This window comes from Pipistrellus hanaki (genome assembly GCF_964339955.1).
Source record: "Pipistrellus hanaki genome assembly, chromosome: 18".
Taxonomy (NCBI): domain Eukaryota; kingdom Metazoa; phylum Chordata; class Mammalia; order Chiroptera; family Vespertilionidae; genus Pipistrellus; species Pipistrellus hanaki.
The window spans coordinates 11,166,178-11,184,861 of NC_140520.1; the positions used below are offsets into that span (position 1 = coordinate 11,166,178).

The 18,684-nt window shown below is 54.0% G+C and overlaps 1 protein-coding gene across 1 annotated transcript in view; it reads left to right on the forward strand.

Moving 5' to 3' along the window:
- Positions 1-740: 740 nt before the first annotated feature.
- NGF (nerve growth factor) overlaps positions 741-18,684 on the forward strand; it is a 48,129-nt gene continuing 30,185 nt past the window's right edge. The window contains exon 1 of the mRNA XM_084865405.1: positions 741-980. The gene's annotated coding sequence lies outside the window, so the exon portion shown is untranslated. The remainder of the gene's footprint in view (positions 981-18,684) is intronic.

An 18,684-nucleotide genomic window follows, 5' to 3' on the forward strand; every position in this document is an offset into this window, starting at 1 on the left:
CTGTGTCCAGGGCCTCGGAAGTGCCTAAGAGGAGCCTCAGCTTGCTCCAGTGCCTTCCGCTGGGACTTACCACAGGAATCCCTGAGCCCACTACACCCAGGTGCCCGAGGGTGCCCTTCTCCCTCTCTGCCTCCCTCCCCACATCCCGTTCTGCCAGGTGCACCTGGCACAGGGCAGGGGCTCAGCACACAGTGTGCCAGGGAAGATGCAAAGACATCAGAGTTCAACACCAGAAAAAGTGGGCTGCGACTCTGAAAGACCTGAGTCCCCCAGAACATGATTACAGTTGGTGAAATATCCGACTTCAGGGGTATTTCTGACTTGCTAGTGTGGGGCTGGGGCAGGAGAGGGCAGGCTCTGAATCCTTCTAGCCCATCCGGTTCTAGGAGCCACTGCCCTCCAGTCACAGGAGCGCCCGCACCTGCATCTTATGGGGCTCCTCTGGGTGCTTGCTGGCTTCTACCGGGGTTACTGGAGGTGTCCCAGGTAACAAGCCCCCTGGCTTCTCTCTCTACGGTGAGGAATAACCATGCCTAAGGCAGACCCCCAGACACTGGCTGCAGGCAGAGTCGGTGGGGGCGGGGGCGGGGGCAGCTCCTGGGCCCATTGGCCACCTTGGCCAGCACCCCTGCCTGGTGCCCCAGAAAACCCCCGCCTGCGCTCAGGATGCGAGGGCCCTTCACCCCCCACCCCCGTGCGTTTCCATTTGACCTCTGGGGTTTGCACCTTCCCTGGCTGAGCGGAGCAGCCCTTTGGGGAAGGACTGATTGCTCGTCCCCAAGACCATCTAACGCCGGGCCTCACCTTGGGGCCCAGACAGGTGTGGGGCTCCGCTGGCTCGAGCAGCGATGGAGTCGGGACGGATTTGGAGTGAGGAGGAGTCTGGGAGGAGGGGCTAAGGGTTTCAGACAGTGAGTGTAAAAGCTGCTCGGGAGGCGCTCCCGCTCGGCAGAGAGCGCCGGGACGGAGCGGAGCGCAGGGTGAGTGCACGGCGAGCCCCGCGGGGGCGCAGCGCGGGGACCCGGGGGGCGGGCCGGGGCCCGTGGGGCTGAGCTCCCGGGACGTCCAGGCCGAACGGAGGAGACGAGACCTCCGTGCACCCGGAGGCTCTTCAGAAGAGCGTCCCCAGTGGGAGCTGGAGCGCAGGAGTCTCGACAGGCGGGCGGGCAAGTCGCGGGGAGCTGCTGGGTCTCTCTGGCGGCGGAGCTCGCGGTCTCCCAATGGCCCGGAGTGCGGAGGCCACCCCGGTGCCTGCAGGAGCCGCGTGGCGGGGCCGGGGACTCTCAGCTCCGAGGCCAGGAGGGGACAGCGCGCCAGTGAGGGAGAGGAATGAGCGGCGTGGCGGGAGCGACAGGGATGCGCGGGCGGGAGGGGGAGCGCCTGGACCAGCGGAACTCGGTCTGCACCGGAGGGAGGGCGAGTGCACGGCGCCGGCTGGGTTGTGCACCGAGTCTGCAAATCCCCCAGGTGAGGGGGCCAGAGGGGCCGTGCCAGGAACTGAGCAAGTGTCTGTGGGCTCTTCCGCTCGTAGCAGAAGGGCTGGGATTCATGAGGTAGATCCCCCGGAGCTTTTTTGGAAGCCTGCATGCCAAGGGGCCTCCATCAAGCAGTCCCGACTGACCCGGGCTCCTGGGTCCGAGGCCCCCTCTCCCCCCAAGCTGTCTGCTGCTGCCAGGTGTGTGAGAAGCTGGCCTGGAGGGGTGGGCGGGCAGCGCCTTGGTCCAGGCATCAAAGACCCAGAGGACTCAGGGGGCAGAGAGCGGCATCTCTCAGCCAACGCCAACAAAAGCCTCTGCACTTTTCTCATGGAAGGTGTTTTCTGCTTGAACTTCTCTCTTCTCCTGTGAATTGGGATTGGAGAGGAGCCTGCTTGCTCGGCTGGTTTTTCCAAGTTGCTCCAGGTTGGAAGTTGTGAGAGGACGGAGGATAATTTATGGGTGTTCCGTGCGCCGAGGAGTATCGCGGCGCAGCCTTTTGGGTGCTGTGGGTATTCCAGAACAGCTTAGCGCGCGCGTGTTCCCAGCTGGAAAGGGAAAGCAGTGCTCTCCGGGGTGCCTGCGCCCTGTCTGTCATCCTGGGGAAAAGGCACTTGATTAATGGCCTGGCTCCATCCTCTGGGCGGTGCGCACCCTCTGCCCGTGCCAGCCCCTCCTCCCCCACATGTGCCGCCAGCTGCCTTCTGCAGAGCCAGAATCCTGCTGGAGGGCCCCCCCGTAGCTCATCTCCAGGGTCTTCACACGCGGGAAGCCGTCAGTGAAGGCTGCCGGTGGGGAAGTTTTTTGCACCTGAAACTCTGCCTCTGCGGAGAGAGCCGCAGGAGAGAGTCTGGAGAGTCCACCTGAGGTCTGGATGGGTCTCTTCTGTGGACTGAGTCGCATGTCAGCCTGGGCAACCCCACTGTCACTCCATGACGGGAAGCGTTCCCAGAGGTGTTTTTTTTTGGGGGGGGGGAGGGGCGGCAGTGAGAGTGGTCTGGGGGCTGAGACTGGCCCTGCAGGCAAGAACACACTGAAGAAATGAGTGTTCCCCGCATTTGCGTCCTTGGAGAGGGGCGGGACTAACAGCACATGCAACCAAACCTCTCCCCCTCGCTTCCCCATGTTTGTATGCAGGTGAAGAAAAGGGCAGCTTCGAGGGGGACAGTGTTAGGAGGCACCAGGTCAATGGGCATGGGGATACGAGCTTGAGAGAACCGTAGGAGTAACAGAGGATTTTATAACCAGCTGCTGCTGCCACACCTTCCCCCTGCAGCAGCCCAGCCCCACCACAGAATTGGGAAATGGGTCCACTCGGGGCAGGCACCCTAACACTGTACCCCCCTTAGCCGTCCTCAGAGCTCCTCCCACTGCCCTCCCACATCTACCCAGAGCACCAGAGGGAGAGGAGATGGAGCTTCACACTCCCCTCGCTCCCATGGAGAGATCTGTGCCTCGGCCAGGAAGGGAGCCAGCTGCAGACACCAGCAGGGAGGGCAGGGCAGGGCAGGGCTGCAGCCTCGGGGAAGTTTCTCATCCTGCTGAGATAGAACTGATGAGAATGAGCATTCCACTTTCAAATGCATCTGAGCAGCGCTCCTGCTGCACATCCCAGGAGCGCCCCTCGCCATGGGCTGATTGAGCCGCAGAGAAACTACAAAGGAGACTCACTCCTGCTCCTCCGGACCCAGCATGGAGCCATGCAGGTGCCACACCAGGCACCAGAGCCCGGCCATTTGTCTTCTCCCAAAAAGACCTTGTAGAGGCGTCAGGGCCCAGAGCAGGTAAGTCTTGGAGACCTCTGCTGGCAGCCAGCACTTCCTGCTCTCAGGAGGCAGTGGCCGGCTTGCTGGGGATTCGCTTAAAAATGCCTGGACATCCCTGAGCAAACAGCCCGTGTTCCCAGAGGGTCTGTGTTTCTGTGACTGGAGCCTCTGATCTTCAAACCATCAGCTAACCGTCAGCTCGCAGGCTTAGCTGGTCTGAGAAGCCAGCTCCGTGATGGGCCAGTCTTACAGAACAGCATGCGGTGGTGGCGTGAAGCAAACGCATGGAGATGGAAGACCCTACCCCAACCTGCTCCCAGGAAACTTGCTTCCTGACAGCAGAGACACAGTTAACATCCTCATCCCAAAGAGCAGCACGGCCAAGATGGTCCTGAGGCAGGAGCGCGGCTGGAGAAACAGAGGCGCTGGGGCCCCCCGGCCTGTGGGTGGATGTGCCCCAGGATGGTCACTGTTGGAGCCGAGGAGGAGAGCTCTTCAGCCACAAAGTTTGGCCAAGACCAGAATAATGGCGGCTGCGATAAAGAAGAGCTTCTCGTGCCCCGCGATGCTGCCCGTATTCTCCTAAGGGCTACGTTACCTGCCTTTAAGAAGTCTCTATAGACTGCTGGCCTCCGGCACAGTAAGAATCAGACTGAAACATCGGGATGGTCTCTTGATATTTTCCTCCCGTATGTTAGGTGACTTTCTGTGGTAGTTTCCTGAGTTTTGAAACAGGAGGGAAAGTAGCTTTGTGACTTTTTGAACGAGTCACTAAGCTTCTCAGGCTTCTGTGTCCCAATCTGCAGGACCCGTGCATTGAATTACTAGTGTTCCTCCATGGGGCTAGTGGCAGTTGGGGGCGACTCTTGGGTACGTGTGACCTACTTACCTAGTGCGGGGAGTGTAGTGTCCCTACCTTCTCTACTACATGATGGAAGTCAGGGTGACAACCAAAGGTCTCCCCCTCCCCGCCATGCCATATATGGTTACATGCTTATTAAAAGGATATTTTGCTCCCAGTTGAGAACTCCCTTGGAAATTACCCACAAGGCCCTTCCTTCCAGGCCTTAATGTTGGGCATCTATTTATCACCGAGGACGGAGCCGGCCTGGGCTCCGCTCTCGGAAGCCACTGGCAGGAACGGCAGTGCTGTCACCCCACCAGGCCTCCTCCTTTGCCTCTGTCAGTGGAGTGTGACTACAAATGACCCCCATGAACACAAAACCGAAGGGAATGGGGAGAAAGGGCCAGGGGCTTTTAGAGCGTGGCAGCCTCTGTCTGTGCCATCTGCTACTAAAAACACAGGCAGGCTGTTTGCCCGGGGTGCCCACAGCTCTGGGCAGAGACCCTTCTCGCCTTCCCTAAGTGGATCACCCTGTGGCACCAGGAGGTTCCTCCCCCAAATGAGAGGATGAGGCGGCAGACCCGCCCAAGTGCGGACAGCACTTCATACCACGTGGGTACATGCTGCTATCAACTTAATACCACTGGGCCCACGCTGTGAGAATAAGTGGGAACCGATCATGTGACGTTTGAGCGAAAAGGGGAGGCTAGCAATGCTACCTGAGGGACGGTGCTTCTAGCGCTGGGCTTATCCTCCAGGAGAACAGCTCCCATGATCCTCACCTCTGACCCAGCCTCTCGCTGGAGGGCAACAGTTAGAACCCTTTGGTTATTCCTAGTGCCAAGGGCCAAAAGGAGTGTCTTAGGGGATATTACAGGGACACCTACTGGCTACTCACTCCCAAGTGGAAGGAGAGAAAACTACCAAAGGGGGAGGGCTGATAGAGTTTGGAGAGTTGACTTCTAATGAAGTAAAAAAATAATAATAAAATAAAATAAAACAATTAAAAGGCTGGGAGGCCTAATGAGATTCCCAGGGAGGAGACTGGCTGATACCGTGGTCTGTCACAGGGGAGTAGCAGGTGCTTTTTGAATTGCCCATGAGTTTGGCCAGCCCCGTTCCCTTGTGGAACATCCTTTTCTTTTCATGAGCAGCAGTAAGTCAGAGTCAGTCAGGGTTTCCCTGCAAACCCACCACCAGGCTCAGCAGAGGCGATGTGTGGGCAGCGCGTGTGGTGGCCTCTGCAGGGGGAGAGGGTCTGGCTCTGGACGCCGTGGGAAGGGACGCCCCTCACTTCACACAGAAGCCCTGCCACGTGGAGGGAGTCACAGCCCATGGCGACGGGACCCTTTCCCAGGAGCCACAGAGCATCTGCTGTTGGGTCCCGAGGGGCTGCCGGGCCGTTTTCCTTCGGCTCTTGGGTCAGTAGCCAGGGTCCATGGTGCGTATCACCTGTCTGCTTGCGGCTTGCTGCTCCAGGGTGAGCCCAGGAGGACTGCCTGGTGGAAACCTGGTGTGCTCAGCCCAGGTAGGGGGACAGGGAGGTGCTGTCTCAGGCTCTCATCGCTGAGGATGGAAGGTGTGGTTACAGTGACCCGAGGGTCTCATTTGCCCCGTCTGTGAAATGCCATCACATGGTAGGGCCTGAGCTGACCTGGCTCGGAGGGGAACACACGGGGTACCACAGCCTTGTGTCAAGTCCCCACGGAGATGGGAGATGCCAAGGGCGTCAGGCCCCCTGTGGCCTGAGCTTTGGAAGGGAGGAGCAGTCATGCTGGGCTCTGACCACAGGGAGGATGTTGGACCAGGTGAGCAGAGAGAAGAGATGAGCACCAGGGGACAGAGATGCAGGAGAGCATCTCTCGATCCCAGTTCCTCTTCTGGAAAAGAGAGAACAGTAGTACCTTCTCTGCCGGGCCGCAGTGCACAGTGGGGATGCTGCCGGCGGGACTCCAGCCCGGGCCCGGCGCACAGTGGGCACTCCGTAACCCGCCATCCTACCCCTCTCGGCAGAGCTGATCTGAGGGGGGCCTTTCTTGATGCCTTTTCACTTCAGGTCAGACAATACCACCTTTGCCTTCTTTAAGTCTACACGTTGACCTTCCGTGATGGGCATTCTCATTTAGACAGAATTTTAACCGAATTCTTCATCTGCGTTTCCTTTGCCTCATAACGTCCGGGTGAAAGGGGACCCGTGGACACTCCGGCGGCTTTCTTTCTGAGGCAGCTTCTCCTCAGGCTCTCACTTCAGAGAACGTTACGCAACGCTCTCTAAATAAGGCTCTTCCCGAGTGGGGCCGTTCGTCCTGGCAGCATTCAGAGTGTTTGGTTCCTTCCCCGCATCACGGCTCCTCCTCCTCCTCCAACGACTGGTGGCTTTAGGACTTGCTGTGTGTCTTATGGACTTTCCAGGAGAAGGAAGGAGGCGGCTGTGGACTTTTCCACGAGAGCAGGGCATCCGCACTCTCCAGGCCAAGGTCAGGGGCTGAGCAGCTGCTGCTGAATGGCATATCGCTGTGGCTGTGGTTAATGCGGGGACAGTCCCACCCCCTGGGGAGGGAGGTCCCCCCAGCTATCAGGCCCCTATGGCTTCCCTTCTCCCAATTAGCATCTTTATCACTGTCCTCACCAGGGGAGGCATGACAAATATAAATCGTGATCCTGCCCAAGGAGCTTGCAGTGGAGCTAAAATTAAAAGACCGTTAGGGCCGCTCAGGTCACGTGACTGAGGCAAGGCCACGGGCTGGTGTGGTGAGTGCAGTAAACTACAAGTGGGATGGCCATGGAAAGGGGACAGGCCCTGTGTCCCCTTTGCTTTGCAGGGTGCTAAGTCCAGTGTGGCCAGATCTTCCAACCTTTTGAGAGAAATCAAAACTCTGAGGTTGGATGCATAATTTCTTCACTTTCCAAACATCTGCGCGGCGCAAACAGAACCTGTCAGCAGCCTTTATTGCCGTCTCTTCTAGACTCGGAGCAATTGAGAGCAGTATCGGGGGAGCGAGCTGAAGAGGTGCTGACGGTGTGGCCATAAGACCTCAGAGCAGGGAGAGGTCTGAAGGAGGAGGCACCCTCTAGGAAGGCTTCCGGGGGGAGGGGCCGTGAGTGCCCTTAACAGGAGGAGCCAAAATCAGATTGTATCAGTACTAGGACACATACCATAACCCTTCTGAGCCTCAGTTTCCTCGTCTGTAAAAGGGAATCATAGGTCAGGCTCGGCGGTCATGGGTTAGGGTGAGTGAGAGAGCGCTGAAAAGCCCCTACTAAGCCCAGAGATCGATGGAGCAAGTGCCTGAGCTCACCTGCCTTTCCCTGCCCCGGGAAACGGACAGAAGGTGTAGGTGACCTTTCTCCTCCCCAGCCCTCTCCCTGCTCCTCCCAAGACCTGCGTCCATGTGCCCACTGGTCGGAAGCCTGGTACCCCTTTAAAAATCTGGCCTGGGCCTCCGCAGAGAAACACAGCTCCTCTCAGTAAGAAGGAAAAGTACTCCAGGAGGCTGTATAGACACGCACGGCAACTATTCCAGGAATTCTTAGGAATTAAAAAAAAAAGTCGTAACTGGATTTTTGCATGAGGCCATCCCGGGAACATGTTTTCTCAATTAGTGTGCACATTGCTCTCCGTGAAGTCACCGTGGCTGTGGCTCCTCGGGGCCGGCACACGCCGGGCCACCTGATCCGGGCTTCACTTTCCATGACCCACATCTGATTCGGCCAGGCCTGGCACTGCCCCCCGCCGTCAAAACCACATCACTCCCCGAATCCACGGGCAGAGTGGGGGCACACGCACCCCCCTGAATGATAATCTGGTTTCAGGTCCTGGGCACGCTCACCAGAAACTGAGAAAGACAGCCCTAGTGTTGGCGGCCGGTTGGCCGGTCTCTCGTCCTTTGGCATTTGTGTCAGATGGTGACTGTGCGTTGCCCCATCAGAACAGAGGAGACCGTTAGGTTCTGGAAACAGCAGAGGGAATAGTTGCTTTTGCGAAAGCATGCATCCACCGCCTAAAATATTACTCGTCGGGGTCTGAGATCAGCGATTATGTTTTCTGGATGGTTTCCTGGACTGACTCTTTTCCAAGCGAGCAAGTCTCTGTCAGATATTTGTAATTTCGGAGATATTTGATTGATGATGGCCCCTGACCAGAGGGACGGTCCAGAGTGCACAATTAGCAACATGCCTCAGAAGCAAAGGTGCTGCCCAGCATCCAACGAGATCTTGAAAACATTTCAACTCGGCTGTCAGAGGCCAGAGGAAAGGAAAATGTTGTTCAAAGGCCCATATGGAGATGTGGAATCAATTTACTCATCTCTCTCTCTAAATGAAAGAAAGGAGAGTATGATTTTCAACAATTAGTGGGCCCTGCATGCAGCAAGGGAAAGTATTCATGAACCTTGCTTTAGTTGTGTTTATGTTACACATATACATGTGCACACTGGATCGGGATGGAAATGTATTTTTTCACTCGGAGTCCTGGTTTTAAAAAAAAAAAAAAGCTTACAAGCTACCGGTCTAGATGACAGCATGGTTTAGGGAAAGGCGTGGCTCTGAAGCCGGGGTGAAGGGCCAGCTCTGTGGTTCCTAGTCGTATGACCTTGGGTAACACATTCTCGAAGCCTCAGTGTATAAGGTCAGAACGATGACCCCTCACAGGGCTGGTGTGTAGAGTCACTGACCAAGTTGTGCAATGTGGCTGGTACTGTGCCTGCCACCAAGGAGGCCCTGAACCAGTGAGAGCTGCTATCCTTGCCTGTCCTCCCCTCGGCCTTGTCCTCCGTCTCCTCTCTCCCTCTATCTTCTTTCGGACAAACTCAACATCATCACAAACGTGACTGCCCCAAACGCTTTCATCCCTGCGGTTTGGTGTTCTCTGGCAAGCCCAGTCATCACATCTGGTCTCTGTCCCCACCTTCCATATCATCTTCCTCCCACTTCATTCCTGCAGAGACATCTTTCTGCGATTCTGGCCCCTGGACGCGACCGTGACAGCAGTTGTCCACGGGGCACAAGACATCCTCCTCCCGCCACTGGAGTGGCACCATGGCCCTTCCTGGCCTGGGACGGGATAATCGTGTTGGTGCTCCTGTGGGTGCAGTTGCTCGGGGAGGAGCTTCTGTCCCCGCAAATGGCATCCCTTCCCCCTCAGTATATTTTTGTAAGGACGGCAGAGCTAAGATGCCATTAAAATGTTGACATTGTCAGATTCTCAAGCAGTCCCTGCCCAGAGCAGAGAGCCTGGCATTTTCTCACGAGGGAGGCTCCAGGCTGCTGCAGCGTCGGGGGCTGGGGGTCGGGGTCAGGGGGCGGTTTAGGCTTCTCCCCTCCTGTAAAAAGCTTTAGGCTCCTGGCGTGGACCCTGGACCTGACACCTTCAGGGAAACCAAACCCTAATCCTAACTCCAGCCCTCAACCCAGCTGCAGTCTGTCAGCGACCCCAGGCCTGACCTTCCCTCCCCAGAGGAGGGCGTGCGAAAGAGTGACGCACACCCAGCGCGGGGCCACAGAGGTGACCTGTCCCAATTTTCTGAGAGCCCGGCTCACACAGCCCCTGCAGGCAGATCAGTAGTGACAATCCATCGCCTCTTTTTGGAACAAGGAAGCTTCACCTTCTCCCCTCTTCTGCATTTCCCATGCTCCCCTGGGGCTCATTCCAATCCTTCGCTGGTAAACCCTTCCCCCCCCCCCCACACCCGGCCCCATGCTCACCACCGCGCCTCAGAGAGGATTACTAGTGACATCTCCTCAAATGCTGAATTCCAGTCCAACCAAAGTACAAACGCTCCTCTCTAGGCAGCTAAGGCTTCTCTATGTGAGGTTACCGGGCGGTGGGCCCCAAGGGGAGAAAACAGATTTGTTTCCAGTGTGATTTTCGTCTCTCTTGAGTATCCCTTTCTCCTAGCCACCGCTCAGGCCACTGCTCCCCATAACACAGTCATCAGGCCAGTTGCACCTTCCAGTAACTGTTTACAGCCCTTTGTCCATCACACCCAGGCCCCGCCCCTCCACGCGGGGGACTGTATTGAACCTGAGTGGAGCGCACGCAAAGCAGCCAAGAGGCTGTTTGAATTCATCTCTGTTGCACCTTGGTGGTGTTGGGGTTTTTTTTGGTTTGTTTTGCTTTAAAGGGAAAAGCAAATGCCAACTTAGGTTTTCTGTGCCCAAAAGGGGTGGGGAGAGAGGGGAAAGTGTATTTCCACTTTCTGAAACTCATCATGACAAATGGAATCAATTGTCCCCGGACACGACACACCACCAAGAATGCCTCCTAGGCATGCAACGCATTACCTTCTTTTCTCCCTGGCTGGAGAGTGCGGTGTCTGCCCTTTGATAGGGAAAGTGTGAACACTTAGCAATGTTTTTCTGTTCCTTTGTGAGGCGGCCACACAGCAAACCGAGTCCAGATTTCATGGCCGCGTGTCAGCATCTCTCTCTGTGATTTAGAAATGGAAGGAACTATTTGGGGGTGGGGCTTTTAAGCAAGCATTGGTGTTTTTCATTATTTCTGAAAAAGAACTGGACGTGTCAGAAAGTGGATGACTTAATAGAGCAACAAATATGTCTCAAAGGTTCTTTTTAAAGCACCTTCATGATTAAGGGGGGAGAAGCAATCTTAAAATTTTAAACTTTCAACTCTAGTCATTTCAACTTCTTAAATGATTATGGACAGAACTTGGACTAGCCATGCTCGGGCTTGGGAAAATTCCACGAGCCTGTCTGAAGCTTATTTCTTTTATGGATTGGGAAAGTTGTATGTAAGACAGAATAACGGTTAAGTCAGGGATGGGTTATTTATTTCGACACAGGAATACTGCAATCCAGGAAAACAGTGATTTATTTCTGGCTCAGCCTTCTCCTCACTGTGTAATGCGGGCAAGTCACAGAACCCCTCTGAGCCTGTTTCTTAATCTGTAAAATAAGACTGACCATATCGCCCCGGCCTACCGAATGGGCTGCTGCACTGACTGTGGTTTGAGCTGGGGAAACACCTCGGCTGTAGACAAGAGGTACGATGTGAGAGCCCTGGGAGAGGAATGTCAGACTCCAGGTGCCAATGCTGGACCTTGGTGGCTGAGGGGCCTAAGCAGTCACTTGCCCTACATGAGGGATCCACGCTCCTGCCTGCCCATCCCGTGCAAGAGGTCTGTGCTAGGCACTGAGTGGGCCCCTGGCCAAGGACACCATGGACAGAGTCTGAACATGGAATCAGACTCCCCACGGTGCCAGGCCCAGGAGTGATGGGGGGTGAGGTACCACAACTCTCTGGGTGTCTGTTTCCTCGACTATCAAACGGGATGAATAGCGCTTGTTAGTGTCAGGATTAAGCCAGGTGGTGTCTGTGAAGTCTTCCAGTGGCTTGGATCCTGGCTTTGGAATGGCCAATGATGTTGAACATGAACGCATGCCCAGGATCTGCCCAATTGCGTGGTACCTGGCTGAGGACAGTCCAAGGCAGACGGAGTTATAGGGCCAGGATGCCTTGGGGATGTGGGGCTTTCCTACCGTCCCTCTTTCTCACTGGCCTCCTCCACCACCTCCTTTGCTAGCTTCTTCTTCTCCTGACCTCAAAATAGAGGGGTGCCCTGGAGCCACTCCGAATCCTTTCTTTTCTGTGTCACTCTTTTTGTAGATGACTTCATGCTCCACAGGCATCAAACACGACCTACAACTTCTAGATCTCCATCCGAATGTCCATGGCCACTTGGATACTTAATAGACCTCTACAATGTAGGATTTCTGACCCCCAAACTATTTTTCAAGTCTCAGTTCAGTCTTAATGACATCATTATTCCCACGGTTGGTCCAACCCCAAATCTAAAAAGCATTCTTGGTTCTGCCTTCCTCATCACCTTTCATAGCTAAATCATGGGCAAGTTCTGGCGGCTTCATAAGAAATTCTGAATCCAGTCACTTCTCCCCATCCCACTACTGCTTCTTAGTCCAAACCAGTGTCCCCTCTCTTCCGACAACAATGACCACAGGAACCTCCTCCTGGGTCTCCCTGCCTCCGTCCTTGTTCCCTCACAGCCTTTCAGCCCAACAGCTGTCAGAGTGCCCTTCCAAAACCGTAAGTCACGTCACGTTATTTCCCGGCTCCCCACCCTCCAACGGCTTTCCATTACACATAGAATAAAATCCACATTTTTATCATGGACTTAGTTCAGTGTTTCTTAACTAGGAGTGAATTTTGCCCCCAGGGGACATTTGCAACAGCTGGAGACATTTGTGTGTGTGTGTGGGGGGGGGGGGGGGGGCGGGATGCAGTGATACTGGCATCTTATGAGTGGAGTCCAGGGCTGCAGCTAAACATTATACAACGCACGGGGCCATAACCACCCCCCACCCGTGCCAACAAAGAATTGGCTCAAAGTGTCAGCAGGGTTGCGGTAGAGAAGCCCTGCCTTTGTATGACTTGGTGCCGACTCCCGCTCCAACAGTCTGTATCATGCCTGCCTGCTCTGCGGCAGCCACGCTGACCTTCTTGCTATGTCTTCCACACACGGGTCTTGTGACTATCTCAGGGTCTTGCATGTGCTGTTTCCTCTGTTTAGGACATTCCTACCCACAGATCTGCTTCACCACTAAGTCTGCTCAGATGACCCCCTAGTTTAAAACGTCTGTCCCCATCCCCACCAAACCCTGCCACCAGTAGACTCTGTTCCCTAACCCAACTTTATTTATTGCTTAGTACTCCATTCGATTATGTGGTTTCTTGTGTTAAGAATGAGGGTGGGAACTTCTGTGTTCACCATGCGCTTCATCAGGTAGTGGGAGCTCAGTGAGTGTGTGCTGAACGAATGGATAAGCATGGCGCAGACAAAGACTACAGAGGTTAGAAAAGGAGATTAGTAGGGTGCAGCATTGCGGGGAAGGCTTCCTGGAGGAGGCATGCCATGGGTTGCATTGCAAGTTTTTGGAGTCCCTGCCCCTACAGCTAAGCTAGCCCCAAAGCGGAGCCGGGCTTTGGATGTGCAGCTTCCTCTCAAGCATGAGCGTACCTTTGGGCCGGCCGTCTTGTAGATTAGAGCCAGCTGTGGACTTTAGTATTCGGTTTAAAGAGCAAAGCTGGAGGACTCAGAGGCCCCAAGATGTGTGATGGAGCAGAGGAGTTGGGAAAGAGAGGTGAGTTGGAGTTGGTTCAGTAGGGAAGGAGGGGCCTGGGAGGGAAGAGCAGCCGCCTCCAGGGGAGAATCTCTGAGCCAGCTCATCCTGAGGGGCTCACGGTAGTTCCTGGGGAAGGAACTGGGAGGTCTTTCACCATCATTTTCCAGGAGTGAGCGAGGGTCCAGGAGCATGAGTAAGGCCAGGCAGAGACTGACCTGAACAGAGATACTGACCTATATTGAGTTGGGTCTATGTGAGATCATTAGGAAAAGCATGGTTCCCTATGAGAGAGTCTTGATTCCAAACACTCTGATCCAGTGTCAAACATTGGCCCTTTGCTTCAGTCTAAAAAAGTAATGCCACCTGTGATAATATATAGTTGATGTTCAGCATGTGCCAGGCAATGAGTGGGTACACAGCCCATCCCAGGTCAGCCCCCAGTGCCATCTCACAGAACTGATGTCCAGTTCTTGAGCAAGATTGATGGGGGAGGGGGCTAGCCATGGCTCGTTTTCCCAAGGCCTCAGATTTCCAGGGGATGCAGATCGCTGAGCCTCTCTTGAGAGGGGAATGCCTGGTCCAGAGACACAGGTCTAGTCATGCCCACACCTCCTACGAATGACACAGTGTGGGTATTTTAGGGTCTGTGCCCACAGGGCTACCTCAGGACACTTACTCATAACCCTGGTTCATTTTGCTGCCTGGATACTCATGAGGGTATGACTATAGGAGACGAGCTGGCCAATGCCTCATTTTATTAGTCTATAAATGTAGATTTAAAGTAATACACCTCAGATGTAGACGGCTTACTCCAACCTACCAAAAATATCATTACAAACATTTACAAGGTCTGAAGAATGATATAATGGCGATGAAATTCAGATGTGGTGGATTACCCTAATGTTTAATTTAGCCCTGACTCAGTCCATGAAAATACAGATTTTCCCGCAAACGCCTTCTCATAGCTGCCGAGGGGCCCTGTGTGCCTCGTAGGGCTGAGGTGATGAGGCTGTCCATCACACAGCCTCGGAAGTCACACCCCTCGCTGACCATCTCTCCTCTGCTTCCTCAGAGAGCTGCTGGCATGCCCCTGTGGCTTTCTGTTCACAAAACCTGCCTGCCAACTTGTCACCAGGCCCACTTTGATCATCAGGGCCTCTGCTTGGTACACAGAAGTTTAATGTCGTCCAACTTCTACTCCATCAAAATGTGACCTCTGACCCTTCATTCATAAGCAATGCATAGCTGATTGTGACTCAGCTGCTGCTTCTCCCAGTGGCGACTGCTTTCAGTAGCCATCGAATTCGGTCAGAAGGCGGCGGACAACGGAGCAAGCAACAGGCTAGCCTTGGGCCTTCCTTCCTACTGACTGTGAGACTTCAAATACATTATATAAACGCCCCCTGATTCTCAGTTTCCTGAACTATAAAATCAGAATAATAGTGATACATCCTTACAGAGTACAGGCAGTCTTTGGGTTACATCAGACTCAACATACGTCGTTTGGTGGTTAGTTTGCCATCTCCCATTTATTTATTTAAAAAAAGAAGTTCCATCATTTCGATGTATGTACATATGTGCTTTATGTGTTTTATTATTTATTTACCACAAGGAAAGGTCAGGAGTTGTTAGCTTTCTTTTAAATTTTCTGTACTGTTTCACTTCGTTACTGCGGTGGATGGGCTCCATGTGAGTGACATGGGTGCTTATGTAGGTGGGTTCCAACTTTCAGCGAAAATCGCATTACATCACCGTAGGAATGGATCTCCGACATAACCAAGGACCTACTGTAGTGCTTAAATGAGAGAGTGTAAGTAGCAGCATAGTACCTGACACATGAAAGTCATTCAACAAATGGCAGCCGTCCTCATTATATTAATACAGCCTTGGAGGCAACTTTCCAACATCAGTCAATGACTCAAGGGGATGTTTTAGAGTGTGAGGTCCTTGTACAGTGAGAGGAAAGGGAAATGAGGTTTAAGACACTGGAAGGAAATCTCTAGACAAGGAAGGTACAGGTTCAATGTCATAGTATCACTGTGATCTACCGCTCATTGGTGGGATAACTCAGTGAAGCCACGTATAATTAGGTGGCTGTGTTGATTAAACATAATAATGGTTATAAAACGAGTAACACTGCACCAGGCACATAAACCTCGAAACTGTTAGTGTTCTCGTCATTATTGCTGGCATTGCCACAACCCATCTCTCATGCTAGTTCCTCTACAGCTCCTTACACAGGTCAGCAGCTTGTGCACAGACAGATCCAACCCGGGTTCCTGAGCACTGACCCAGGACTGAGGCCGGGACAGCTCCCCCCACCTCCAGCGTCTGTTCCCGTCACGGGGCATTCACAGGCAGCGGAAACTCCCTCGCACACATGTCTGGGATTCTCTCCACGCTGCCTCCATGTGGCTTTGCCACGTGGAAAGGCAATGTCAATGTCATGCTTTGCACGATCAGGGCTCCTTTCCTTTCTTCCATGGTCTCTGAGATGAACTTACGCCGCCCAAGGGAAAGGGTCCAGAGCTTTGCTTTTGCCGTTGGCCTGGCCAACAAGAGCTGGACCGGGATGGAAGAGAAACACCAGAGAAAAGAGCCCTCTAGCTCGGCTGGACTCGGGGAGAGATAATTGCAGGGTTGTCTCATTTGTGATCAAAGCTACCAAACTTATAAAACGTTCTGAAGCCGTGTCTGCCCATATGTCCCTAAGTAAACACATAAAAATGGAGGAACTTTTGGGCCCACCAAAGTTCTTAATGAGAACCAGTTCTGACTGCCAGAGTGAGGTCTGTCTCAAGGCTCTCTCTTCAGTGGTTTTTACTGAGTTCTCCCTGCCCTGCACTGCCCTGGCCATTAGCTGCATTTAGGACATTTACGACTTAGACCTGCCTGCAGGGGACCTACAAGCTGACTAGTCCTTTTCACAGTCCATTTTAACTCTGAGGAAGCCTTCAGCCTTTCGGGGAAAGAATCACTGGGATGGGTCTAATACCACAGGGTCAGGAGGATTCTGCTATGACCTGGTAGCCTTGGCCATAAAAAGGGAATGAAGGTCTTTCATTATAAAATGCTCTTCTCCCCCTTCCGCAGGCTTCTTCTGACTGCCCCTGTCTACCCTCCACCATACGCACACACTCACACTCCACCACCCCCCCACACGCACATGTAACCACACGCACACATAACCACACACACAAAAATAAAGACATTGCTGAGGCAGCTGCAAATATTCAAGACCTGCACAATCATTCTGATTCAAAGATCCATAGAATCCTAGCATCGAGAGAATCATGGGAAACCTGCATGGGGAAGATTTTAAATTATCATGGGGAGATGGGGAAATAAAGAAAAGAAGACAAAAAACTAGTGGATGAAGTGCCTCACCTAAAATCAGAGTTAGCAGCAAAGCCCAGCTCAGGTTCCTTCCTTCCTACTTCCTTCCTTCCTTCCTTCCTTCCTTCCTTCCTTCCTTCCTCCCGTTCTCCCTTCCTTTCTTTCTATTTTACTCACCAGCTATTTCTCAAGCACCAGCGTTGTGGCCGGAGCTGTGCTAGGCACTGGTGAGACAGGTGGACAAAAACCATACACAGTTCCCTCCCGCACGGGGCTTGCAGGCTGGTCAGGAAGTCAGTGACAGAGGACCACGCAACGGAAGGGGAGGTCCCACTCCAATCAGGGCCCCGAGAGAGCCATTCCCTGTATGCTGTCTGAGAGGCATATCAGGCAGGCAGGGAGGGCTTCCTGGAGGAAGGCATGGTACTCCTGAGATCTGAAAGGTCGACAGGAGGAGGAGAGATGCTCCAAAGATACAGGAAGTCCTCTCTCCTCCCGGGCCATGTGGCAGACAGGACGGGCTAAAGCAGCTCCTGCAGGCTCACGCCTGCTCCACTAGGAACGTCTCTTCTCTCCACGCTCATGAGAAGCTTGAAACTGGCCACAGTGGGAGTACTTGCACCTCAGAAAGCAGCAATGCCTCAGAGCAGGCCTACGCTCCCAGTCAGCCTCCCTGCCTTGGGAGAGGGAATGACCAACTCTACGCAGGCTGAATGAACGTCACCTGCTTCCTAGTGGGCAGCACAGACCCTGCGTTAAGTCCAAGCCTAGTTTCCTGCAGAAATTCCATCAAGTACCTGTTCCCAGAAAGGCAAGGGCCTTGGGCCTTGGGGCTGTTTATTTCAGACCCTGGGCCACTTGGCTTCTCCCAGGACCCAGGACATCCCAGCAAGTGAGCAGCAAGCAACTAAGAAAGAGCCCTTTCTTGGGGTCTTCGTCACCCCTTGCCATCTCACGATATTTATCCACCGCCCACACCTGCCCAGCGCTGCGGGAGACACGCTTGGCCAGGCCGACCTCAAGTCAGGCTGTGACCCCTCAGGAATTCGGGGCCTGGCAGAGGCTGCCAGGCTGACACTGTTCTTCCTTAATATAACTCGGCTGCCCGGGGCACAGGAACCAGGGCGGTGAGCCCAGATGAGGGCACCGGATTAGGAGGTGGCCCCACGGCCGTTTCCCCCAGTCTGTGTCTAGGCTCAGGAAGCACCAGGTGAGTGGAGGGCAGAGCTCACGATATATACGATTTGATCAAGTTTAAAAACCATGGATTCCACTGACCTTGCCCTCCCACTGAGCCCCGGTTCTCTGAAGAGATTTGCCAAGCAAAAAAGTAAGTTTTGAGTTTTTACCAAGACGGGCAGGAAGCAAGGAGGGGTGGGCATCCCAGAGGAAGGGTGTTGCAATGGAAGCATCTTTGTTTCCAGGACATGTGCGTGTCTCTCTCTCTCTCTCTCTCTCTCTCTCTCTCTCTCTGTGTGTGTGTGTGTGTGTGTGTGTGTGTGTGTGTGTGTTTGGGGGGAGGGGTCTGCTGTGCACACAGAATGTTGGGGAACAAACAGTGACTGGACAGGGTACAGGGTATCATGAGGAAGCCAGGCAGGGCGGTGAGATGGGGAATCTTAAAGGCACAGAGCAGCCATGGGGTCTGGCTGGGAAGAGAACCTGAGCTCTCTAGATCAGTGTTTCCCAAAGTGTGGTACGCGTATCCCCAGGGGTACGGAAAGAGTTTGGTGGGGGTACACGTTGCACCAGAGTTTGGTGGGGATATGCACTGCACCGTGCTTAGCTGCACCTAATTCTACGTTCTCATGAGTATGAGGTGTACTCAGCGTTACGAAAATTATAGAAGGGGTACACATATGTCAAAAGTTTGGGAAATACTGCTCTAGATCAACAGACATATTCCTTTCCCTCTGATCACCTCTCGGCTCCTGGGCAGGCGCCGGGACTATTACTGACCAGGACTAGCTTTCCTGGCTGGGGAGGGCACCCCCTGGACGATAGAAGCTTAGTTGTCCTGGATTTGAAAGCTGGGTGACACCAGTCAGTCTTCCCACCAGGCTTCTTGGTGACAGCCAGGCATGAACATGCAGGGGCTGGTTTAGAGGTCCCGTGAAGCTCCCCGACATTCTGTGCCCAGGGCACCACTCTGGGCACTGCCACC